Source organism: Mirounga angustirostris, unplaced genomic scaffold (genome assembly GCF_029215605.1).
Source record: "Mirounga angustirostris isolate CCGP_5_RB_7025 unplaced genomic scaffold, mMirAng1.0.hap1 SCAF_4, whole genome shotgun sequence".
NCBI classification, from domain to species: Eukaryota; Metazoa; Chordata; class Mammalia; order Carnivora; family Phocidae; genus Mirounga; species Mirounga angustirostris.
In genome coordinates this window covers 156,181,873-156,209,291 of record NW_026991712.1, presented here as the reverse complement: position 1 = coordinate 156,209,291, position 27,419 = coordinate 156,181,873, and the positions used below count along the sequence as shown (strand labels likewise).

At 42.6% G+C, this 27,419-nt stretch overlaps 1 protein-coding gene and 1 pseudogene across 7 annotated transcripts in view; one reads left to right on the top strand and one right to left on the bottom strand.

Moving 5' to 3' along the window:
• The window catches only part of ST3GAL3 (ST3 beta-galactoside alpha-2,3-sialyltransferase 3), a 184,069-nt gene that overhangs the window by 38,526 nt on the left and 118,124 nt on the right, over window positions 1-27,419 (top strand). The gene's annotated exons all lie outside the window — the stretch shown is intronic.
• LOC123858527 (large ribosomal subunit protein bL20m-like) lies at window positions 21,387-26,133 on the bottom strand (annotated as a pseudogene).

Sequence of the window (27,419 nt, the reverse complement as noted above, 5' to 3'; positions counted from 1 at the left end):
GTGTATGTACATTTATATTTATACAGGTAGGACATATATATATAGTACATATAGATTTGCATGCATATGCATAAAATTACTCTGGAAGCAAAAGCCCCAAAATAGTGACTTTGATTGCCTTCAGGGAAGAAAACTGATAGCTGGGAAAGGATATAGGATGAAAGAGGACCAAGGACCAAGTCCTGGGGGAATTTATAACTAAGAGTTGAGCAGCAAGTAGTCGCTGCTTATAAAGTCAGCCCAAATAAAACAGTGGTTCGTAAACTTTTAAGAATGCATGAGAAGAAGTCTGAGAAGGAGCAGCCAGAGAAATAGGAGGGGGAAGTCAGAGGAAGAAAATTTCAAAAAGTAATACAAAGGCATGCATGTGCCCTTAGACCCTGCATCTCCACTTCTAGGAATTCATCTGCAGGTAATGGTGCACACTTGCAAAATAGTCTGTGTACAAGATGGTCCACGGTGGCAGTTTTTCTTTGTTTTGTTTTTTTGGGGTTTTTTTGCATCATTATTTTTAATAGCAAAAGCTGGGAAGGCAGTTAAGTGTCCACCAGTAGGGGCCAAGTTCTCCCATCCAAGGGGCTCTGCACCTGAAGGATGAGGAGGCTCTGTATTTGCTGCCTATGAGATTTCTCAAACATACTGTTAAGTATGGAAAGCAAAGGCCAGGAGTTTTGTTTGGGGCTTAGAAGGTTTTAAACTTCTATCACTGTTCTGAGTAGATGTAGCTGTTGTCCTGTTCTTTACTATCATTACAAAATACTGATTTGTTTGCTAGTTTTCCTCTGATGTATAGTACTGTTATTCTTCTTATGATCTCATTACAAGCAGTGATTGTCACCGAAGAGTGGCAAGGTCAGATTTTTGAGTTACTGAATCTGCTTCATTTAGAGCCCATCACGGTTGCCTCCTGCTGTTTTGTGTGACTGCCAGTTGCCTTTATATGGTATTTTAGCTTTTTAATGGAGCTTCGATATGTAGTAGTCTCCTTGAGCCACAAGAGGGCAGAAGAACCTTTTGAATCGCTAGAGGACAGTTCCGTGCTGGGTCGCTTCTTTCTGGCAAAGTCAAGCGTGGATGAGTTCTTTAACTCATTCACCTGGAGCGTGTGCTCCTAAAAGGCAGTGCCTGTGCCTGTCATCAGGAGAGGGGGTGAGAGGAGAGAACAGGGTTTGGAATCACATCTACTTGCCTTTTGCTTTCCCTTCCCCCTGGCACAAGTAGCTTGAATATGCAAGACATACTACAGAGTTGAGGCTTTGGAGTAATCCCAACCTGACTTTGAGTCCTAACTTTGGGACTTTAGGTAATTTTTTTTTTTAAACATTTTTTTTTAAAGATTTTATTTATTTATTTATTTGAGAGAGAGAGAGAGTGAGAGAGAGAGCGCAAGAGGGGGTAGGGTTAGAGGGAGAAGCAGACTCCCCGCCGAGCAGGGAGCCCGATGTGGGACTCGATCCCGGGACTCCGGGATCATGACCTGAGCCGAAGGCAGTCGCTTAACCAACTGAGCCACCCAGGCGCCCAGACTTTAGGTAATTTATTTACTCTCTGTGAACCTGAGTTTTACCGCCTGCGGAACGTATAAAGTATTTAATGAGATAATGCATGTGAATAAAGCTCTTAGCTCAAAAAGTACCTGTTGTAAGTGTAGTAATACCAGATACCTGCACAGATGGATAATAGAGCCTCAATAATTTTTGTTATGTAGCTCTTTGTTATGTGTTTAATGATTTCTTTGATTACAAGCCAGGTGGTAATGTTTTCTTTAGGACAATTTCAAAGCTCCTTTTCTCAAAGTGTTTATGGTTTCTCTTATTTCCTTGCAAAGAGCCTGTTCTTTTAATAGTATAATACGTTCTGAATTTTTGTAGAGAGTCTCCATTTTATTTTTTTAAAGTTTTTATTTCAGTGCCACCTAGTTAACCTACCACGTAATACTAGTTTCAGGTGTACATATAGTGACTCCCACACTATCATATGTTCCTGGGCACTTATCACAGCAAGTGCACTCCTTAATCCCCGTCACCTGTTTAACCCATCCCAGAGAGTCTCCGTTTTAGAGCTTCTGTCCCACTGTGACTTGATGTGTTTTCATTTTTGATCAGAAAATCTGGTATTTGTGCCGTATGCCGAGGCAGGGTTGGGCAGCGTGATGTTGCATCAAGAATAGGTGCCTGGGGGCGCCTGGGTGGCTCAGTCCGTTGAGTGGCTGCTTTCGGCTCGGGTCATGATCCTGGGGTCTTGGGATCGAGCCCCGCATCTGGCTCCCTGCTCGGCGGAGAGCCTGTTTCTCCCTCTCCATCTGCCTGTCACTCTGCCTACTTGTGCTCTCTCTCTGTCTCTCTCTCTGTCAAATAAATAAAATCTTAAAAAAAAAAAAAAAAAAAGAATACGGTGCCTGTCTCATGTTGGGTTCACGGGGAAGTAACTCTGAGATGAAGGTCAGTGTGTGGAAAGCTTCCTGGGGAGTGGTTTGGGGGTCAACACCCCGGAGAGGAAAAGAAAGGAAAGGGAGGAAAAGGAAGCGGGATTGTGCGGAGGGAGAATTCGGGCTGTGTTTCAGTCCCAAGAAAGGCCTCAGCTGATGCCATGGGGAATGGAAGTGGGGACGGCCCTTCTGAGTTGGGGTGAGGGGGCTGTGCCTTTGTGGTTTCTCGTTGACGGGTCACAGACTGCCACCCGGGGTGGAAAGCCACCCGGAAGGGCGTGACCCGGGGAAAGCAGCTCTGTTCACCTACCTAAGCCCTTTCCTGAAGGTGCCTGACGTCTGGGGACTTTCTGCTCACCGTGATGCCAGCAGATGGGGACTAGTTTTTCCTTCCTTCCAGAGTGAGGGGGGGGATCTGAGGGGCATATTACAGCTCCCACCAGTGCCCACGTCACCTGAAAGGGAGAAAAGCAACAAAAGAGCTTTAGACAGAGTTGCTTGTAAGTAGTACTCAGGAATAATTACTATTTTTAACTTGAAGAATTCAGGATAATATCATTTTAGTCAGGGTGGACTTTCTATTATTACAAACTACCCTCAAATTGCAGTGGCTTAACACAGTGAAGGTTTATTTCTCTCTTGTCACAATCTAGTGCAGGGCTGTGGGGGCTGGGGGAAGAGTTCTGTTCTACCTCATTCATTCAGGACTCCACCCATCTAGTGACTGTACCAGCCCCAAGGGCCTTCGAGGCCTCCTCTGGTCCTGATCCAGTTCTCAGAGGAGAAACAGGTGAGAATATGGAGACTTTGCAGGTCTCCATGGGCCAGGACTGGAGGTGATATGCTTCTGCAGCCCACATTCCATTGAGCAGCCCCCGGTCACCACTACAGTATTATATTGCTCATACCCTGCGGTGGCTGGGTTTCATCACTATTGGGGAATCAAAGACACTTCAAAATTGTATGTTTTTAATTTCTTAGAGTTACATATTTAAATTTCCAAAAGCATAATATCACAGTTTTCTTTTTACCTGGGGGTATTTTTTTTTTTTTTTAAGATTTTATTTATTTGACAGAGACACAGTGAGAGAGGGAACACAGGCAGGGGAGTGGGAGAGGGAGAAGCAGGCTTCCCGCCGAGCAGGGAGCCTGATGTGGGGCTCGATCCCAGGACCCGGGGATCGAGCAGGATCATGACCCGAGCCGAAGGCAGACGCTTAACGAATGAGCCACCCAGGCGCCCCACCTGGGGTATTTTTAAAAGGCTCAGGAAAGCAAAATTTTATCAGAGGGTGGGAATACAACAGAGTAATACAGAACTGAGAATTTAAGGATTACTTGTTCTGGAAAGGCAGAAAGAGGCACAATTCCGTTGTGTGCGTGCGTGTGTGTACGTGTATATTTCTAGGGAGAAAGAAGATTGAAAAGCCTCTGATTCTGTTGTATAGCTATGAAAACAAGCTCTTCTCGCTCCCTTAGTTATGCAGGAATGTCTCTACGTGGTGACGTGGAGGGAGTTGGGAGGGATAGGATTACAAGGAAATATTCATGCAAATAGCACTGATAGCCCCTGGGGGTTCATGCAGGTACCATCCAAGCAGCCCTTGAATTGGGTGGAGAGAAGCCGAGGTAAAGACATCAGTGACTGTCAGTCAACAGGTGTTACTGCTGAGTGACAGTTGGGCACTTACTAGCTTTGTTCTAGGCAACGTGGGGCACACGGGACCAGAAAGCTGTGACTCAGAGAAAGGAAGCAAGAGTAAGGGCCCAATTAAGTGTTCCGGAGGTGAGGAGGAAGGAGTGAAATCAAGGCGGGCTTTGAGAAAGACCTGTACCCTGAGGCAGGGACCCTGATGAGTGGGGTAGGATATCAGGGGGCCCGGGGAAAGTGCGCCAGCCAAGTAGAGGATTAGCAATCCTTCTGAAGCAACGGTGATTGCTGAGAGCCCCACGTGAATAGTGGTGGGGGGCCGGGGGAGGTGGGACAGAAGATTGGAATGGGGGCAGAGTCCTGTGATGGAGGCCTGGTCCCAGATCTGCAAGTTTAGGTTGGATGCAGCAGGGCCATTAAAGGTTCTTACATGGAATGGAAATACCTGACGGAAACGTGGTGTTCCGGACTTCAGTGTGAAGAATTAACAGCACGCAGAGCTTTCTTCTGGAATTTCTGTTTGAGGACCTAGAATTGAAAATTGTCTTCCTTTATTCCCTCAGTGAAGTTCATTTAGTTGTACCTATTAAGCTAGTTACTGTGCTAGTCTCCTAAGATCAAAATTAAATAAGCCTCAGTGCCTATCTTTAAGGAAATTGTAGTCTGGTTAGGTAAGACATGCTTTAAAAAATGAGTGCACTAGGTGTTACATATGCTAAGACAGAGGGAGGTATAGCTGGGCACACAGCGCTGGACAACCTTTTGCAAAGCCCACACTCTGCCGTGGAAGCACCGAAATCCTCCTAAAATAAAATAAATAACATAACTAAAAGTTAACATAGGGACATTCTCCTGCCCTGACCTCTGCCCTTGACCATTACCGTTATACGGGGAGTAGTTAACCTGCCAGGGAAGGGCAGTGTTAAGGGATGGGTGTAGGAAGGGCCTGGTGGAGGAAGCGACTCTTGAGCCTGGACTTGAAAGCTGCAGGGAATGAGGTGGGACGTGCATTTTAGGTAGAGGGAATAGCACGAACACAGGTGTGGGGACCTGGAGAAGGGCTGGGAGAGAGTCCTGTATGGAGCACCGAGTTCAGGCTCTGGGTAGAGGGATGTGATGAGAGGATTGTGCGCAGGAGAGACAAGTGGCCAGATCTGCACTCTAGGAAGAGAACTTTGGCAGCAGCGTGGAAGAGAGGGGGTGAGGGAAAGAGCAGGTGCGGGTCCCAGATGCCTCTGGTAGTTCAGGGATGGGGAGGGGTCTGGAAAGGCCACATGGAAGGATCTGAGCTGTGGAGAGAAGGATAATGAGGAGGAGCAGACAGTAACACTGGGGCATCTCTGGCAAAGCGAAGATTATGGGCAAAGGCACAGAATGTGAAAGAGCCTGGCATCTTCGGAAAACCACGGGGAAGCCCGCATGGCCAGCAGGCAGGGCTCTAATGGGGAGATGTCCCTCAAGGGGCAGGTAGGTCATAATTCAGGTCACACTGAAGAGTTCAGACTTTACCAGAAGAGGAAGCCTCGGGCTGTACATGCAGCAAGTCTCAACACATTTCCCAGGATTGGAGGCATACGGAATAAATTCTCTGGCCAGAGCAGAATTAAACTAGAAATCAGTAACAGAAAGATAACTAGAAAATCCTTGTATGTCTAGAAGTCAAGAGATAAACTTGTAAATAATCGTTGTGTCAATGAAAAAATCATAATGGAAATTGGAGAGTATTTTGAACTAAATAGTAAATATTGAACTAAATATTAAAAACACTATGTTAGAATATGTGTAATGCTACCAAAAGCAAGCTTAGTGGGAAATCTACAGTCCTAAATGCATATATTAGAAAAAACAAACAAAGGCTGAAAATCAGTGATCTAAGCATGGGTTTCAAGAAGTTAGGAAATGTACAGCAAATTAAACCCAAAGAAGGAAACCAAAATAATAAAGAATAAAGTTTGAAGAGAAAAAAAAACCCCACCTTAGAAAACAGAGGATTAACAAACCCAAAAGTTTGTCCCTTTGAAAGACTGATAAAACGGACAGACCTCTGGCAGGGCTGACCACGGAGGGATCAGGGGAGAGAGCGTGGGAGCACCAGGGCCAAATGAGCAACGCCAGGAATGGAAAGGGGACAATGCTAGAGAAACTGCAGACATTAAAAAGATAAAAAGAGAATATTATGAGCAATCTGATGCCAGAAGTTTGAGAGATAACTTCTGGCCCAGTGACTGGCCTTCAGTCCTCAGCTGTATGCATAGCTGAACGAAGACAGGGCAGATTTAAAGCTTTGGGCGCAAGAAGGGAGGTGCAAGCTCATCTTGACTTATTGGGGTAGGACTGGGGACTAAATCATAATGAAAGGACATGTCTTGTTCAAAGACCACCTCGATTGGAGGAAAAGCAGCAAGCCATCCTGGAAGCGAGCACAGCGATGAAAATTAGTTGGACGGTTTTTGACTGGCTGTCAATGCTAGAAACAAAGCATCGGATAAAATCTCCCCTTGCTTCTTGTTGCTTAGAACGAAGAAGTCATTCGGTTTAGCAAACATTGCCAGAGTCCTGCAGCGTGCCAGATACTTTGCCAAATGCCTGGGATATTAAATCAAAACTTCCCGTTGTGGTATACAGAGCCCTCCGTGTTCTGATCTCCGACCAACTTTTCAGCCTCATCCGCCAGAAGAGCAGGCTGGCATCTGTTGCATCTTGGGGCCTCACCCTGCCTCTGCCGGCATCCCATCTTCACTCCCCCAGTTGCCACGTCCAGTGGGATTCCCTCTTCCCTCAGCGGGTCCACATCAGCTTCTCCCTCTGCCGTTCCCAGCCTCCACTTTCCCCTGGCTCCCTCCCTTTGGGCAATCAGCATGCTTGCTTATTTACATGTACATAAAAATTGTGCATGCAATTTATATGCAAAATGAGTGCTTGAATGTGTCTGGTTTAGAAAACATGAATTAGAGACCTTTTTTCCATGTACCGTGAAATCGATTCTTGGAAATCATGATGTATATTTAAATAAGTGAGACTGGGTCTTTTTGGAAACCACTTTTGATGCAGTAATCTCTAAATTAGACCAGAACTCGGGAATTACAGTTTTTCATAAAATTGTGCGTATGTGTGTTTGAGTCACGATAAAATAAGGCTCATTTTAGAAAGAACCCCTATACTTCTATCATTCAGAGGCTGTCCGAGGTAATTTTTGTCTTATTTTCTTCCTGAACTGCTTCCTATGTCCCAAATGTTTTTCTTGTTGTATGTAACTAATCACATTGGTGTATAGATATTTTTTTTTAAGTTTTCAATTGTAGTCTGCTTCTCCCTCTGCCTCTCCTCCCAGCTTGTGCTCTCTCTCTCAAATAAATAAATAATCTTTAAAAATACTTTATTTATTTATTTGAGAGAGAGCATGAATGGCGGGGCGGGGGCGGGGGAGAGGGAGAGGGACAGAGAGGAACAGACTCCCCGCTGAGTGGGGAGCCCGACGCCTCCTGGGCTCGATCCCAGGCCACTGGGATCATGACCTGAGCTGAGCCGAAGTCAGACACTTACTTAACTGACTGAGCCACGCAGGTGCCCCCAAATCACTTTATTAATGAAATTTTTAAAAGATTTATTTGAGAGAGTGCACACACGCACACACGCACATGCACGCACATGCACACATGCGGGAGGTAGGGAGGGGCAGAGGGGAAGAGAGGGGTTACGGAGAGGGAGAGAATCCCCAGCAGATTCTCCCCTGAGTGTGGAGTCCATCATGGGGCTTGATCTCAGACCCTGAGATGATGACCTGAGCTGGAATCAGGAGTCAGAGGCTTAGCTCACTGAGCCACCCAGGTGCCCCTGATGAATTTTTTAATTGGGTTGTGAATGCTGTCAGTAGGAACATGGAAGTAAGGAAGAAGGGAAGGCTTTTCAGTATTGTAACCACAGTGACTTCTCTATTACCTCAGTCCGTAGGCTCACATCTGACCCATTTCTGGTGGCTGGAATTTTGGCTCCTAGTTGACATTCAACCTGTGAGGTTTTGTTTTTTTCTTTTCCCTCAAGGAGCGGAGAGATTCTGGCTCAACCTTCTTTCGCATCTTAGCGTTGTCCCCCCGAGGTTACTACATGCCTTGGTCTCAGGGCTTCAGTTCTGATCCATTGTTAATCCTTTTTATTTGTTTTACCTCAACTTTTTGCTTTGGGAAAATTACAAAAAACAGTAAAAAGTTGAAACCACAGTACAGTAAGCATCAGGATCCTTTCAACTAGATTTTCTAGTTAACATTTTTATGGTTTTTTTTTGTTTTGTTTTTGTTTTTGTTTTTTTTTAATTTTTTTATTCTTATGTTAATCCCCTTACATTACAACATTAGTTTTAGATGAAGTGTTCCATGATTCATTGTTTGTGCACAACACCCAGTGCTCCATGCAGAATGTGCCCTCCTAAATACCCACCACCAGGCTAACCCATCCTCCCACCCCCCTCCCCTCTAGAACGCTGTTTGTTTTTCAGAGTCCATCGTCTCTCATGGTTCGTCTACCCCTCCGATTTCCCCCGCTTCATTCTTCCCCTCCCGCTACCTTCTTCTTCTTCTTCTTCTTCTTCTTCTTCTTTTTTTCTTAACATATATTGCATTATTTGTTTCAGAGGTACAGATCTGAGATTCAACAGTCTTGCACAATTCACAGCGCTTACCAGAGCACATACACTCCCCAGTGTCTATCACCCAGTCCCCCATCCCTCCCACCCCACCCCCCACTCCAACAACACTCAGTTTGTTTCCTGCGATTAAGAATTCCTCATATCAGTGAGATCATATGATACATGTCTTTCTCTGTTTGACTTATTTCACTCAACATAATACCCTCTAGTTCCATCCACGTCGTTGCAAATGGCAAGATCTCATTCCTTTTGATGGCTGCATAATATTCCATTGTATATATATACCACATCTTCTTTATCCATTCATCTGTCGATGGACATCTTGGCTCTTTCCACAGTTTGGCTATTGTGGACATTGCTGCTATAAACATCGGGGTGCACGTACCCCTTCGGATCCCTACTTTTGTATCTTTGGGGTAAATACCCAGTAGTGCAATTGCTGGATCATATGGTAGCTCTATTTTCAACTTTTTGAGGAACCTCCATACAGTTTTCCAGAGTGGCTGCACCAGTTTGCATTCCCACCAACAGTGTAGGAGGGTTCCCCTTTCTCCGCATCCCCGCCAACATCTGTCGTTTCCTGACTTGTTAATTTTAGCCATTCTGACTGGTGTGAGGTGGTATCTCATTGAGGTTTTGATTTGGATTTCCCTGATGCCGAGCGATATTGAGCACTTTTTCATGTGTCTGTTGGCCATTTGGATGTCTTCTTTGGAAAAATGTCTGTTCATGTCTTCTGCCCATTTCTTAATTGGATTCTTTGTTCTTTGGGTGTTGAGTTTGATGAGTTCTTTATAGATTTTGGATACTAGCCCTTTATCTGATATGTCATTTGCAAATATCTTCTCCCATTCTGTCGGTTGTCTTTGGTTTTGTTAACTGTTTCCTTTGCTTTGCAAAAGCTTTTTATCTTGATGAAGTCCCAATAGTTCATTTTTGCCCTTGCTTCCCTTGCCTTTGGCGATGTTTCTAGGAAGAAGTTGCTTCGGCTGAGGTCAAAGAGGTTGTTGCCTGTGTTCTCCTTTAGGATTTTGATGGACTCCTGTCTCACATTGAGGTCTTTCAACCATTTGGAGTCTATTTTTGTGTGTGGTGTAAGGAAGTGGTCCAGTTTCCTTCTTCTGCATGTGTCTATCCAATTTTCCCAACACCATTTGTTGAAGAGACTGTCTTTGTTCCACTGGACATTCTTTCCTGCTTTGTCGAAGATTAGTTGACCATAGATTTGAGGGTCCATTTCTGGGCTCTTTATTCTGTTCCATTGATCTATGTGTCTGTTTTTGTGCCAGTACCATGCTGTCTTGATGATGACAGCTTTGTAATAGAGCTTGAAGTCCGGAATTGTGATGCCACTGGCTTTGCTTTTCTTTTTCAATATTCCTCTGGCTATGCGGGGTCTTTTCTGGTTCCATACAAATTTTAGGATTATTTGTTCCATTTCTTTGAAAAAAGTGGATGGTATTTTGATGGGGATTGCATTGAATGTGTAGATTGCTCTAGGTAGCATTGACATCTTCACAATATTTGTTCTTCCAATCCATGAGCATGGAACGTTTTTCCATTTCTTTGTGTCTTCCTCAATTTCTTTCATGAGTATTTTATAGTTTTCTGAGTACAGATCCTTTGTCTCTTTGGTTAGATTTATTCCTAGGTATCTTATGGTTTTGGGTGCAATTGTAAATGGGATCGACTCCTTAATTTCTCTTTCTTCTGTCTTGTTGTTGGTGTATAGGAATGCCACTGACTTCTGTGCATTGATTTTATATCCTGCCACTTGACTGAATTCCTGTATGAGTTCTAGCAGTTTTGGGGTGGAGTCTTTTGGGTTTTCCACATAAAGTATCATATCATCTGCAAAGAGTGAGAGTTTGACTTCTTCTTTGCCAATTTGGATGCCTTTGATTTCTTTTTGTTGTCTGATTGCTGTGGCTAGGACTTCCAATACTATGTTGAATAGCAGTGGTGATAGTGGACATCCCTGCCACGTTCCTGACCTTAGGGGGAAAGCTCTCAGTTTTTCCCCATTGAGAATAATATTTGCTGTAGGTTTTTCATAGATGGCTTTTATGATATTGAGGTATGTACCCTCTATCCCTATACTCTGAAGAGTTTTGATCAAGAAAGGATGCTGTACTTTGTCAAAAGCTTTTTCTGCATCTATTGAGAGGATCATATGATTCTTGTTCTTTCCTTTGTTAATGTACTGTATCACATTGATTGATTAACATTTTTATGTTTTGCCACATTTGTTCTATCTCTGTAGACAGACGCATTTTTTCTGTACTCATTTGAAAGTAAGTTGCAGAGTTTTTATTTTTTTATTTTATTTTTTTATTTTTTAAGATTTTATTTATTTATTTGACAGAGAGAGACACAGCGAGAGAGGGAACACAAGCAGGGGGAGTGGGAGAGGGAGAAGCAGGCTTCCCGCGGAGCGGGGAGCCCGATGCGGGGCTCCTGGGATCATAACCTGAGGCGAAGGCAGGCGGTTAACGACTGAGCCACCCAGGCGCCCCACAGAGTTTTTATTTTTAAGACTTCATTTTTCAGAGCAGTTTTAGGTTCATAGCAAAAGTGAGGGGAAAGTACAGATATTTCCCATAAACCCTCTGCCCCCACACATGCATAGCCTCCCCCACTGTCAACACTCCCACCATCCCCATTTGTTAACAGTTGATGAAACTGCATTGACACATCATTATCACCCAAAGCCCATAGTTTACAGTATGGTTTACTCTTGGTGTTACACTGTGTGTGGCTTTGGATAAATGTATAATGACATGTATCCATTATAATATTATACAGAATAGTTTCACTGCCCTAAAAATCCTCTGTGCTCCACCTGTTCATCTCTCCCTTCCCCCCCAACCCCTGGCAAACACTGATCTTTTTACCATCTCCATAGTTTTGCCTTTTCCAGAAATGTCATATAGTTGGAATCATACAGAATGCAGCCCTTTCAGATTGGCTTCTTTCACTAAGCAATATTATGTATTTAAGGCTTCTCCATGTCTTTTCATGACTTGATAGTTTATTTCTTTTTAGCACTTAATAATATTTCATTGTCTGGATCTACCATAGTTTATTTATCCATTCAACTACTAAAGGACAGCTTGGTTGCTTCCAAGTTTTGGCAATTATGAATAAAGCTGCTGTAAACATCTGTATGCAGGGTTGTTTTTGTGTGTGTGTGTGTGTGTGTGTGTGTGGACATAAATTTTCAATCCCTTTGGATATATACCAAAGAATACGATTGTTGGAGTGTATAGTAGAGTATGTTTAGTTTTGTAAGAAACTGCCAAACTGTCTTCCAGAATGGCTGTACCACTTTGCATTCCTGCCAGCAATGAATGAGCGTTCCTGTCACTCCACATCCTTGTCAGTATCTGTTGTCAGTGTTCTGGATTTTGGCCATTCTGATAGGTGTGTAGTGGTATGTCATTGTTGTTTTAATTTACATTTCTCTGTTGGCATATGATATGGAACATCTTTTTTTTTTTTTTTTGGAAGTTGTTTTTTTTTTTTTTTAAGGTTTTATTTATTTATTTGACAGAGAGAAACACAGCTAGAGAGGGAACACAAGCAGGGGGAGTAGGAGAGGGAGAAGCAGGCTCCTGGCCGAGCCGGGAGCCCAATGCGGGGCTCGATCCCAGGACCCCGGGATCATGACCTGAGCTGAAGTCAGACATTTAATGACTGAGCCACCCAGGCGCCCCTGGAAGTTTTTTACTTTATTTTTATTTTACCTAATTAGGCTCCACACCCAACATGGGGCTTGAACTCACAACCCTGAGATCAAGGGTCACATGTGCTACTGACTGAGCCAGCCAGATGCCCTGTGGAACATCTTTTTATATGTTTATTTGTCCTCCATATATCCTGTTTGGTGAGGAGTCTGTTAAGGTCTTTAGCCCACTTTTTAATTGGGTTGTCTGTGTTCTTATTATTGAGTTTTAAGAGTTCTTTGTATATTTTGGATAATTGTCCTTTATAAGATTTGTCTTTTACAATTATTTTCCCCTGAATTGTGCTTGTCTTTTCATTCTCTTTATGTAGCAGAAGTTTTTCATTTCATTTTATTTTATTTTAAAGATTTTATTTACTTATTTGACAAAGAGAGACACAGCAAGAGAGGGAACACAAGTAGAGGCAGTGGGAGAGGGAGAAGCAGGCTTTCCGCTGAGCAGGGAGCCTGATGTGGGACTTGATCCCAGGACCCCTGGATCATGACCTGAGCCGAAGGCAGACGCTTAACGACTGAGCCACCCAGGCGCCTCAGAAGTTTTTCATTTTAATGAGGTCTAGTGGAACGGTTCTTTCTTTCCTGAATCACATCTCTGATAGTATATCTAAAAAGTCACTGCCAAACCAAAGGTCATCTGGATATCTCCTCTATCTTCTAACACTGTTATAGTTTTCTGTTTTACACATAGGTATGTGATCCACTTTGAGTGTCTTGAAAGGTCTCTACCTAGATTCATTTTTTTGCATGTGGATGTCCAGTTGTTCTAGCACCATGTGTTGAAAGGACTGCCTCGTATTGTTCCTTTGTCAGAGATCAGTTGACTGTATTGATGTAGGTCTATTTCTGGGCTCTCTATGCTGTTCCGTTGATCTGCTTGTCTCTTCTTTGGCCAGTACTATACTGTCTTGATGACTATAGTGTTATAGTAAGTGTTGAAGCTAGGAATGCCAGTCTCCCACCTTCGTTCTTCTACAGTATCGTGTTGCCTGTTCTGGGTCTTTTACCTCTCCATAGAAACTTTAGGATCAGTTTGTCAGTATTCATAAAATAACCTGCTGGGATTTTGATTGAGATTGCTTTGAGTCTATAGCTCAAGTTTGGAAGAACTAACGTCTTGGCAATATTTAGTCTTCTAATGGAATGTGGGATGTCTCTCCATTTTTTTAGTTCTTCTTTGATTTTGTTAATCTGAGATCACATTTTTCCTCATCTAGATCTTTGGGGGGTACTAATGTAAATGGTATTGTTTTAAATTTCAAATTCCATTCGTTCAATGCTAGTTTATAGGAGTGATTGACTTTTATATATTAACCTTGTGCCTTGCACCCTTGCTAAAATTGCTTATTAGTTCTAGGAGTTTTTTGTCAATTCTTTCAGATTTTCTGCACAGTCATGTCATCTGTGAACAAAGACAGTTTTATGTCTTCCTTCTCTATCGGTATACCTTACTTCCATTTTTTTCTTTTCTCATTGCATTAGCTTGGACTTCCAGTACAATGTTGAAAAGGAGTGGTGAGAGGGGACATCCTTGCCTTGTTCCTGATCTTAGTGTGAAAACTTGTAGTTTCTCACCATTAAGTGGTATTAGCAGTAAGTTGTAGATATACTTTATCAAGTTGAGAAAGTTCTGTTCTTTTCTTAGTTTACTGAGAGTTTTTATCATGATTAGGTGCTAGATTGTGTCAAATGCTTTTTCTGCATCTATTGATGTGATTCTGTGCTTTTTCTTTATTAGCCTGTTGATATTGATGTATTACATTAATTGATTCTCAAAAATCAAATCAGCTTTATATCTGGGATAAATCCCACTTGGTTGTGGCATATAATTCTTTTAATACATTGCTGGATTCAATTTTCTAATATTTTGTTGAGGATTTTTATGTCTACATTCATGAGAGATAATTGGTTTTCTTTTCTTGTAATGTCTTTGTCCTATTTTGGTATTAGGGTAATGCCAGCTTTTTAGAATGAGTGAAGAAGCATTCCCTCTGCTTCTGTCTTCTGGAAGATATAGTAGAGAATTGGTTTAATGTCTTCCTTAAATGTTTGGTAGAATTCACCAGTGAACCCATCTGGGCCTGGTGCCTTTGTTTTGGAAGGTTACTAATTATTTATTCAGTTTCTTTAACAGATACAGTCCTGTTCAGATTGTTGATTTCTTCTTATGTGAGTTTTGGCATATTGTGTCTCCAAGGCATTAGTCCATTTCATCTAGGTTATCAAATTTGTGGGCCTAGAGTTTTTCATAGTATTCCCTTATTTGAAAGTAGGTTGCAGAGTTTTTGATACTTTTTCTTAAATATCTCATCTTGCATTTCCTAAAAACAAGGATATCATGGGACTCCTGAGTGGCTCAGTCAGTTAAGCATCCAACTCTTGATTTTGGCTCAGGTCGTGATCTCAGGGTTTGAGATCAAGCCCCGTGTCAGGCTCCACACTGGGTATGGAGCCTGCTTAAGATTCTCTCTGTCTCCCTCTGCCCCTCCCCACTCTAAAAAAAACCAAACAAACCCCAAAACCAAAGATATTCTCCTACATAGCCACAGTACCATTATCACATTAAGAAAATTGACTTATTAATTCCTGTTAACTTCTTTTTTTCTTTTTCTTTTTTTTAAGATTTTATTTATCGAGAGAGAGAGCATGAGTGGGGTTAGAGGCAGAGGGAGAGAAAGAGGGAGAAGCAGACTCCCTGCTGAGTGGGAAGCCTGATGTGGGGCTTGATCCTAGGACCCTGAGATCATGACCTGAGGTGAAGGCAGACGCTTAACTGACTGAGCCACCCAGGCACCCCTCAACAAATCACAAGGGGGAAAAAATGGTCTGAGGATCAATACCTTAACCAGATGATCAAACATCACCAATATGATAGTCTGACATTATATGCCTTCTAATGTGATGCAGTAGTAAATATCCATTGTCTGCAGAGTGTTTGTGCCAAAAATGTTTAACCTGAATCTAATGTTGAGGATATAATCAGACAAATCCAACATGTAGGACATGCTACAAGTCAGCTGACCTGGACTCTTCAGAAAAAAAAGTGACATGAATAAACAAAAATGGAGGAGGTGGGCTGTTCCTAATTAAGAGAGGTTAAGAAGACAAAACAGCCACATGCAATGGGTGAACTTTAATTGGAACCCAGGTGTGAGGAGAAAGACCACAAAAGACATTTGCCGGGGGTGGGCAGTTGGTTAAATCTTAATATGTACTGTATGTGATGACATCGAGTCCTTGATACCATATAAAACTGTTACAAGTTGTGGTGATTCCAGTTCTACTTTGTTTTTTTCTTTTGATATTTTTATTCTTGTTTCACTAAGCATATAGCTTATAATATATTTTAATAAGAATCAAAGCTGTTTTCTGTGCCATTCCCTTGTGGAGAGTTTTGCAGTGGATGTTTCCAGAAGACTGCACGTTGCTGTAAGTGCAGATATGTGGGCCACTGAGTGACCTCCTCTCTCCGGCAGATTCAGGACCTTTGCATTGCTGATCGTGGACTGGAGTTTTTAGGTTGGGGTCCAGAGATAGGAGTAGAGTAGTAAAGTCCTGTATGGAGTAAGGGGAAGCCCTGTCTGAAGGCATACATTATTGCTCTCTCTGAGGGCGGTGGAACCAAGCATCCTGTGGATATTCTAAAACTACTTCAGAAAATCTGTAGTAACTCTATGACAGTTTTCAGCCCTTTCTTTTATAGAGAAAAAGGACATGGTAGGATTTTTGTTTCCTAAAGATGACCTGTTTCCGGAGCCCTTTCCATATCATTTGTTCGTTCATTTTTAAACTTATCATTCAGTAAATATGTATTGAGTGTCTGCTATGTGCCAGGATCTGTGCTAAGTGAAGAGTACTGTGAATAAGACAATCCGTGTCACCTGGAGTTTCTTTGTCTGTAAGGGGAAACCAGCATTAAACACAAGTCAGTACCCAGTTAATCTGTAGTAAGGGCTGCAAAGGAAAGGTAGAGGGGCTCTGACGGAATACTAGGAAGACTGTCCCAACCTGCATGTTAGCTCAGAGTACAGCTCTAAAGATGTCCGCCCCTCCATCTCCATCCTCTGCCTCTGGGACACCCAGTCCCAGTCTGCCTGATTCCTTTACCTTCTCTTCCCTAGTTTTGGAGTGAGAACTGACTTGAGTATCCATGAGTACTTTGGATATCAATTTACAAAGCTAATTCGTTACCTTGCTGAATTTAAAAGACCCATTCTTCTCTATTGCCAGATCCTGCCTATTTTTCAAGAGAAGCTGGAAATCTTTTATGTGAAATCTCCTGACTTATAAATGTTAACAAATTCAAAAATTTCCATACACTTTGTGGGCTAAACATAATACATCTGAGAGCCTCCAGTTTGTAGTATCTGCTTGAGGGGACAGAAGTTCAGGTATAGGAGGATTCTGAGTCAAAATATTAGGCAAAATTCCCTTTATCTTGTCTAGTCCTAAACAAAAAAAATAAAGTTACTAAAGAAGAGATTCAGGGGCGCCTGGGTGGCTCAGTTGGTTAAGCAACTGCCTTCGGCTCGGGTCATGATCCTGGAGTCCCGGGATCGAGTCCCGCATCGGGCTCCCTGCTTGGCAGGGAGTCTGCTTCTCCCTCTGACCCTCCCCCGTCTCATGCTCTCTCTCTATCTCATTCTCTCTCTCAAATAAAATAAAATCTTTAAAAAAAAAGAGAGAGAGATTCAGAATACTAAGGACAGAAACCAAAAGAGGGTTTAAAAACCAGATCCTTTTTATTTTTTCCTCAGTATAATAATTAAGTAATAAATAATGATTACCTTCACTGATTTCTTAGCCCTCTGCTGAGGTTTCTTTCTTGCTTTCATTAAAAAAAAAAAAAAAAAATCCAAACAGTAAAGTTCCCTGTGTTGAGAGGAGCAGACAAAGGAGATTTGTCCATGGTTAGCCTCCAGAGCCACAGGGGTCCGTGTTTCCCTAGAGGGGACGTGATGTGCCTTCCACTCTCCTCCCCCTTTCTTTAGGTAACAGCTTTCTTGAAGTATAAATTACATATGATACAGCCCACCCATTGGAAGTATACAATCAAATGGTGTATTCAGTCACTACAATGAATTTTCAAACATTTTCATTATTTTAGAAAGAAACCCTATACCCATTTGCAGTCACGCTCTACTTTCCTCCAACCTCTCCTAGCCCTAGGCAGCCACTAATCTACTTTCTATCACAACAGATTTGCCTATTTGGGGCATTTCATATAAATGGAATCATATAGTATGTGGTCTTTTGTGTCGGCTTTCATTTTGTATAATGCTTCAAGATTCATCCATGTTGAAGCATGTAGCAATACTTCATTCTTTTTATGGTGAAATAATACTCCACTATATGGATATTGCACATTTTGTTTATTCATTTATCAGGTGATAGGCATTTAGGTTGCTTCCACTTTTTGGCTATTGTGAATAATACTCCTGTGAACATTGATGTTCAGGTTTTTGTGTGACATTAAATTCTCTTGGTATGTATACTATACACCTAGCAGTAGAATTGCTGAGTCATACAGTAACTCTATTCAACCTGCTGAGGGGGCGCCCAGCTGACTCAGTCTGAAGAACCCGTGACTCTTGATCTCAAGGGTCGTGAGTTCAAGCCCCATGTTGGGTGTAGAGATTATTTAAATAAATAAATAAAGACTTAAAAAAATAATAATAACCTACTGAGGAAATCCCAGACTTTTCCAGAGCTAGTTCACCATTTTACATTCTCATCCGTGATGTATTCCATTTCTCCCCTGCCTTCCACTGTTAGTACTTAAGATGAACGATAGTGATGGCAACCAGTTAATAGCTTTTCATTTCTCAGCTGGGGTACTGTGCAGTGCATATCCTCCCTTTTTAAGTAGAAATATATATATATTTTTAAAGATTTTATTTATTTATTTGAGAGAGAGAATGAGATAGAGCATGAGAAGGGGGAGGGTCAGAGGGAGAAGCAGACTCCCTGCCAAGCAGGGAGCCTGATGCGGGACTCGATCCCAGGACTCCAGGATCATGACCTGAGCCGAAGGCAGTGGCTTAACCAACTGAGCCACCCAGGCGCCCCTTTAAGTAGAAATATTACGAAGTCATGGATACACAATATTTCTCATGACAAAATACAAAAACTTTGTTGAGCAACCTTTTACTTTATTCCCCCCCTTTGCCTTAACTGAGTTATCTCTGGAGAACAGAATGGCACCATACTCATTCATTCATTCATTCATTCATTTATTTATTTTAAAGATTTTATTTATTTTTATTTTTTAGAAGATCTTATTTATTTATTTGACAGAGAGAGAGCACAAGCAGGGGGAGTAGCAGGCAGAGGGAAAGGGAGAAGCAGGCTCCCCACAGAGCAGGGGGAGCCTGATATGGAACTTGATCCCAGGACCCCAGGATCATGACCTGAGTCAAAGGCAGTCGCTTAATCAACTGAGCCACCCAGGTGCCCAAGATTTAATTTTTTAAAATATTCTTCATACCCAACATGGGACTTGAACTCATGATTCCAAGATCAAGAGTCACACACTCCACCCACTGAGCCAGCCAGGCACCCCAAGTACCATACTTTTTTTTTTTTTTTAAGATTTTATTTATTTATTTGACAGAGAGAGACACAGCGAGAGAGGGAACACAGGAAAGGGCAGAGGGAGAGGGAGAAGCAGGCTTCCTATTGAGCAGGGAGCCCCATGCGGGCTTGATCCCGACCCCAGAATCATGACCTGAGCCAAAGGCAGACGCTTAATGACTGAACCACCCAGGTGCCCCATACTTTTTTTTTTTTTTTAAGATTTATTTATTTATTATTTGAGAAAGAGAATTTTAAGCAGACTCCCTGCTGAGCAGGGAGCCCAACTTGGGGCTCTATCCCATGACCCGGAGATATGACCTGAGCTGAAATCAAGAGTCTGATGCTCAACCAACTGAGCCACCCAGGTGTCCCAGTACTATAATCTTTTTTTATTTATTTATTTTTATTTTTTATTTTTTATTTATTTGAGACAGAGAGAACGAGAGAGAGAGAGCACATGAGAGGGGGGAGGGTCAGAGGCAGAAGCAGGCTCCCTGCCAAGCAGGGAGCCCGATGTGGGACTCGATCCAGGGACTCCAGGATCATGACCTGAGCCGAAGGCAGTCGCTTAACCAACTGAGCCACCCAGGCGCCCAGTACTATAATCTTTTAATGACAGCCTACCAAGTACATCCTTTTTTCCAGTTGAAGAACAGAATGTCATATGGCAAATGACTGAAGAGTCTCATCCTGTCCAAGGGTCTCTGACACATGTGAATGATGCAGGCCCTGTTCTCACAGAGATGTATCTCTTTTTTTTTATTATTTGGATTTTTAAAAAGTTATATTGGATTTTAAAGCAAATCCTAGACATCATGTCATTTTACCCATAAATACTTCAGTATACATCTCTAAGAGAAGAACTTTTTAAAAATAGAGCCATCGGCGTGCCTGGGTGGCTCAGATGGTTAAGTGTCTGCCTTCGGCTCAGGTCATAATCCCAGGGTCCTGGGATCGAGCCCCGCATTGGGCTCCTGGCTCAGCAGGGAGCCTGCTTCTCCCTCTTCCTCTGCCTCTCCCCCTGCTCATGCTTTCTCTCTCTGTATCTCTGTGTCTCAAATGCATAAATAAAAAAATAAAATAAAATAGAGCCATCATGTTTTTACCTCACATTAACCTAGTTCCTTAATATCTTCTAATACCTAATCCATACTTAAATGTCTCTATTATCTTAGAGATGCCTTTTCATAGTTGGGTTTGTTTGTTTTTTTTTTAAATCTGGGTCCAAACAAGGTCCACACATTTGCTTGTTTTGTCTTTTAATTATCTTTTATTCAAAACTAATTATTTTTGGTAAATCATATTTGGATAAATAATCACAAAATAACAGAAGATAGTATCTAGTAAAGCATTAAGTAAGTAGGATGTAGTCAAATATGAGTCACCTAGGTTTCTATTAGACTCCTCATTGGCTCTGTTGGTAGCTATATGACAACTAGGTCAGAGAACCAGACCAACTAGCTTTGAAGCCCATTCCTACCACTAGGCTATGTAATCCTGTGCAGGTTAATTTAGTGTTTGTTCTTAGTGAAGTTATACATGTGCGTGGTTCGAAAAAACAATTCTACAAGGCTTGTTACCAACAAAAATGAACAAGAAAAAAAGTACTCCCCCGTTACCACTACTGCTTGATTTCCTACTGCTAGGAGGCATCCAATTTCAACTCTTCTAAGTAATTTGTTTGGTATTTACCTCCAGATCTCTAAATAACATACTTATATTGCCAGTTGTTAACATTTCTATTTTGGGTATTACCTATTGACTTTCTACAGTTGAAGGTGAGGATTCAGTACTCTCACACTGACTGCTTCTTCACCACAGGTAGGAAGTCCATCCTCCCATTCTCCGGATACAGTTAGAGCAGCATTTGGTCCCTATACCATGACCACGAAAATGCTGTTCATAGATAACATGATTACTGTTTTTTCACTGCACATTTGTTTTTCCTGAAGTCAATTAACAGCCTTGCCTTTTGTTTTGCTTAGTTTTCTGTGTATTTATCACTAATGCAATCCTGAACTCTTCCTTAGTTGTATGAATCTGTTCTCCAGACGTTCAAACACATTAGGTGGTCTGTCAGTTTCATTTTCTTGAGTAAAATATCTCTAGGAGCCTTCTGACCCGCACAGCTGTGGACTGTTTGCTCTTTTTTTTTTGAACACCACACGAGCTTTATTTGTACAGCCTGTAAGATTTCTAGATCTGTCCCAGTGAGGGAAAAAGGGGCCTCTTAAACCTGTTACTAAAATGCAAATTAATAATTGTTGATCAAACACACAGTGTTGACAATTCTTAGCCCCTATTTTAACTACTGTGATCATCAGGGGGTAAAAAACAAAAAAAAACCCTTTTCCTAAGACATTCAGCTGCAAAGGGCAGGCAGTGTTGGAATCCCCCTCAGTGATCCTGCACCACTCTGGAAAATATGCCTTTGGGCTCTTTCCCATCCCCCAGGGCAGCAGCAAATCCTTCCTGTCGCCTCCTTTTGGCCAAAGCAGCCAAAGATTTAAGTCTTTGGTTCATAGATGGCTAGATCAGCAAGTACTTTCCTGCTGAGCTCCACCTGGCACTTAATTAAATTGACAATGAATGCTGGGTACTTCGGGCCGTGTTCCTGGGAGGCAGCTGTAATTCGATTAATCCAGAGTGTGCTCCTGTTCCTCTTGTTCAGTCTTCGCGCTTTTGTGCATTTCACAAACGCTCTGGTCCCCGCTCTCACCGCCAGCCTGCAGCACCGATCCTTCCTTACCCGGAAGTGCCGCGCATGCTGCAGCACTTCCCGGACCCACCAGTAGGGGTCAGTGAGGCGGCTCCGCGGCCAGAGCTGTGCGGTGAGACCATGGCGCCCGCGGCCAGCTTCTCCTCCACTGTTTGCTCTTTATCCCTGCTGCCGGGCTGTGGTCTTGGAGTCACCCTCCACCATCATCCTCTTCTGGTATATCTTGTTTCCTGAATCCCATGTTTTTGTTTTTGTTTTGTTTTGTTTTGTTTTCAATTCTTCATTTAGTGGCACACATCCTCTAATAATTTCCTGAGAAAGGTTGCATGCGAGGTAAATTTTTGAGACCTTGCCTGTATGAAAGTATCTTTATTCTAAACTCATACTTAGTTGATAGTCATGCTGGGTATAGAATTCTTGGTTAGAAATTATTTTCCCTCGGGGACACTGCGTGGCTCAGTTGGTTAAGCATCTGACTTTGGCTCAGATCATAATCTCGGGGTCCTGGGATTGAGCCCCACGTTGGACTCCACACTCAGTGGGGAGTCTGCTTGACCCTCTCCCCGTCCCTCTCCCTCTGCCCCTCCCCCTGCTCGTGCTCGCTCTCTCAAATAAATAAATAAAATCTAAAACAAAAAATGTATTTTCCCTCAGTATTTTGAAGATATTGCCCCACTGCACTCTAGGCTTTCAGTGTTCCTGTTGAGGGGTCTTATGCCATTCTGATTTATTTATTATTTGCATAAAACCTGTTGTACTCTCTGGAAATTTAAGTGTTCTGAAATTTCAGAACACTGTACCTTGGTGGAGGGTTATTTTCATATTGTGCACAGAGGTCCCTTCAAGCTAAAAAAAACTCAAGCCCTTTAATTATGGAGAAATTTTATTGAATTGTTTCTTTGAATATTTTCTCCCTTCCATTTTTTTTCTTATTTTCTTTTCCTAGAATGCCTGTATTCAGATGTCATGTCTCCTAAACTGGTCCCCTAATTTAAAAATAATTTTTTTCTCTCCCGCTTTCCATCTGTCTTTTGCTTTACGTTCTGAGAGATTTCCTCAACTTATTTTCCAATCTTTTTCATTTCTGCTATCTGTTTTAATTTTCAAGAGTTATTATTTTCTTTTTATTCACTAAATGTACCTTTTTGAAAAACTGACATCTTTTACTTGTTTCATGAAGTATCTTCTCTTTGAGGATTTTAATGATTTTTTTTTCCCTAGGTTTTCATCTTCATGTGTATTTCTGTTTTTCCACATTGCATTTATTTTCCAATTGTTTTGGTCTCTGTCTTTACATTGGATACTTTTTTTCTAATATCTTGTGACCTCAGCCCATAGTTGAGAGTATGGTGTCTTGTTTTTAGTACTGTTTGCTCTCCCACTTCCACTGGTACCTGGGGCGCTCAGCAGTTGAGACTTTCGGGAGTTCTCTGGGGTATTTCAGGTTGTATATCAGCTTTCCCCACTACTAGTATAGGATTTAGCTTTGTGGGAGGTTTGCTGAGCCAGTTCCTTTTGTTTACCTGCTTTCCAGCTTCAAAACCTTTACGGCTGGTGTCTCTGCTCTTGTTTTCTTGGTCTTTGTGTCCTTCTGCTTTACAACAACCTTTTATGTCACTTAGAGGGGTTTGGAAGGGAGTGCAGGTATATGCGTACCTTAAATCAGAGTGAAGCAAACTATAGTTCCTGCACCGAATCCAGCCCTTTCCTCTTTTGAGGGCACTAGGACTAAAGCTTTCCTGTGTTCCTGCAGTTCCAGACCTCATCCGACACCTGACTCAGTTTCGGCACATGCCTAGTTCTGCTGCTTCTGTTGCCCACGTGGGTTTGTAAGCAATGCCACCCTCCTTCCCTCCCCGCCCCCCCCCCAGGGGGCAGTGCGTAGTAGAATTGAAGCTACTCCCAGACTGCCAGGTCTCCCTATGGGTGCTGATGCCCCAGGGGGTGGCCTGCCCCTGATCCTCAGCCAACTGCCTTTTGTCTCCTGGATGATATAGCACTTTCTTTCTCAATTTCATGGTGACTCAGTTTTTAAAAATAGTCTTTGATGTGTCAAAGCCTTTTTTGAAAGTCTAAACAGATTGTATTGACGAGTTCCCTTTTAGTCACATGCATTTTTACCTCCTGAAAGAAACCCTAATATATTAATTAGGTGTGATTTTAGCTTCCTGAAACCACACACCCACCCTCACTTTCAATGCTTCAGTGCCTCTCCTAAGCTGTTCCCACCCTACCAGCACAGCCTGTCCTATAAGGTCATCTCAAACCAGCTCAAATACTATCGACTCCGTGGCTTACTAGGTTCTCCCAGCAAAAACTCTCCCTCTTGCATCTGAACTCCTATAGCAACTTCTTTATATTCTCCTCCTGATGGATGGTTCATAAACTCGTCCATGTCAGGGACCATGTCTAATCTTTTCCTGCAGTTTTTTAAGCTTAGTAAAAACCCTATTATATATGTTTGATAAGTTAAATTAATGAAATAAATCTAAGAAACTTCTTAAATAAGTCAATCTACTCTATCTACTGTATTGATTCACAGCTGAGTCTGCCATCTGATCATTGTACAGAAATGGTTCCCACTGAGGTTACAGATGTCTTCCCAGTGAATAATTCTGCTGTATCTTTTTATCCATCACTTTGTTCTACCTCTTGCCACATTTCAATATTCCTTCTTGTAACTAGTTCTCACCTCCTCTGGCTCCCTCTGTTCTGCTACTCCTGTCTCTGAGTATTTCACTGATTTCTCTTCCATATACCACATTCCCCTAAATTCATGGTTGTGTTTTATTTTCTGTCCTCAGACCTTTTTTCTCTGTATCTTCAAGAATCTCATTTACTCAGATTTTGTTTGTTTGGGATGGGGGAGAGAGGGAAGAAATGGAGGGGCTAACACTAGGGGTTAGAACCCTCCCCCCAGGATCTAGGCAATGGAGAATCTAGAACAAGAAACAGCCACGTGGCCATTAAAGTATCAGCTCTGCTAATAGACCAGTAAACCCCTAAAGTTGAGGCTCTTCTGTAAAGCTAGATTAGAGGACACCTCTTAGGGCCGAGGTCCAAGTGGGGCCTTTTACTTCCCCTGAGATTCAGACCCTGTGGGGTGAGTTGTGCTTGGAGCAGGTCCAGCCTGGTGTCAGATCCCCACGTTACACCCAGTCATTGGAAAGGCAGAGAGTGCTCCAGGATATTAAAGGGTGAGGACTGGAAGGTAGAGGAAGTGAGCCCGCTCAGACTATAGATGGCTCAGGGATAGTAAGAGACATGAAAAGGAGAATCTCAGTTATAGGGTAAGCCTCAAAGGAACCCTGAGATCTAGTGGAAAGGTGATCCGTGGTATAGTCGAATGCCACAGACACCGGCACTGGAAGAACATTCTGGATTTAAGACAGCTCTTTAAGGTGTCTTGTTGCCCTCAGTGGCAGGGTTGTGGCTTTCACTCCGATCTCTGCCTCGAAGGTGGGCCCTAGGGCCCAGCCTCAAGTCTGGCCCTTGGCCTCCCAGTCTTTGCTCTTCTTTGTCTGCTTGTATCTCCCCAGCTCTCTGTATTTCCCAGTTCAGGTCACCCAAAGGTAGACTCTGTCTGCCCCATAGATGGATGATGATCTGTCTGTGGACTGCCTGCCCCTGGGTCAGGTACCCACTGTGGTCCAGTCGTCAGTGGCCAGAGGAGAGACAGGGTCATGGGGTTTAGATGAAAGCCACTCCCAGTCAAGCAGCAGTCACCATCTAGTTGCCCAAACCCCAAATGTAGATATAATCCTCCTCCTTCATCTCTCACTCTCGTCCCACTAGTCACTCGTCCTGTGAAGTTTCCCTTTTGAACATCTCTAGCATCCATCCTTTTTCTCTTCCTGTTGCCACTGCCTTGGTTCAGGCTGCTGTGTCCTCTCCTCTGGAGTAAGCATACTCCTCCTTATCGATCTCCCTGCCTTCAGTCTCTCTGCCCTCATTTATCTTTTACTCCCTTGCCAGAATAGTCAATTTCGCTCCCACATAACAAAGTTCATATTTAAAAAATAAATCAGATCATGTTACTCCCCTGGCTGAAGCTATTGAAATACAATCAGACTTTTTCTGTGGCTTCCTACGTAGGGCCTTCCAAGGATCTGGTTCCTCATTTCCCATCCTCCTTGTGTTTTCAGTGCTCTGCGTTCCAGCAACACTGGCCTTCTCGCTGGTCCTTAAACGTACTAAGATCGCTAAACTTGCTTTTCCTTTGGCCTGGAGCTCTTTTTTTCCCTTCATCTTCTCTTGGCTGGCTCCTCTCTTCAGGTCTCAGCCCACAGGTCACCTCCTCAGAGAAGCCTTCCCGAAACGCCCCGTCCAGCATGGCCTGTGCTTCACCCTTGGTCACTGTCACAGCGTTGAACATTCCTCATACCACTTAACACTGTCCGAAATTGTTTTGCTCATTTGTTTACTCATTGTTTCCATCTCTCTGCCTAAAACATAAATTCCTGGAGAATAAGAACAGTCTTGTTCTTTCTTACTGTTGTATCCCTAAGTCTGGTGTGTAGGAGTTGCTTCATAAATATCTGTTAAATTAACAAACAGTGAGATAGCTCCTTCATTACTCTTATGCTTAGCTTTTTATCCCCAACTTTATTAAGACATAATTGACGACATAATTGTGAGTTTAAGGTGTATGGTGTGATAATTTGACATACATCTGTATTTGTGAAATGATCACCACAATAAAGCAAGTTAGCACGTCCATCGGCTCACCTCGTTACCTTTGTGTGTGTGTGCATGTGGTGAGAACCTTTAAGATCTGCTCTCTTAGCAAATATCAAATGTATAGTACAGGACTGTTAACTTTTGAATGCTTAGCTTTATATGTGTTTTTATTTTACCTGCTTGCAAGCTACTTGAGGGGACCATTTTTTTAAAAATTTTTATTCATTCTTCCATCTCTAGGGCTTACACGTGGTAGATAGCCAAAGATACGTGTTGAATGTGTACTGGGACTGCTACCTCGTACCCAAATATGCAGCTTGTTCACATAATTTGAGCTTTGGAAGCCCCTTCAGCGACTGGAAAGACTAAGCCCCATTCTTCCTCCTCCTTTTCTATTCCTTTTATCCGCTTCAAAAACCAGACGCAGGAAACATCTGACCTAATAAAAGATTTCCAGTAAATTCTAGGTTTCCTGCTTGAACAAAGTTGTGCACAGCAATGCTGTGTTGTACCTTGGTCTGGAATTCTGTTTGGTCACTTGTGTAGCGTGCCACATGGCTGCCTCTGGCCTGGGAGCAGGAACAGCTGGAGCCTGGGCTGCTCGAAATAAAAATGACATATTTGTTAGCCAGACAGGGAGAAGCCTGGATATTCTTGCTCTGTTTCTTGCAAAACAAACTTCTTGATTTGTTGAATACCGAATTTTCGCTTCAGCCGTCACAGTGGTTTATGACTAAAATGATCTTACATCCTTTAGAATAAACACAAATAATGAATGACCAAACTGATTCTCAAGTCTGTGCCTTTAACGCTCAAAGCAAAATCCATCAAAGCTTACGCAAAACATGAATATGTCACTGACTTCCTCCTGAAATTTCCACCCTGTCACTCACATCTTCAGCAGTACAGACTCGTGCTCTTGGGAGCCGTCCACTACCACTGGAAGTAACAGCTGTGAAGACCCTGACTTTTTCTTTCCAG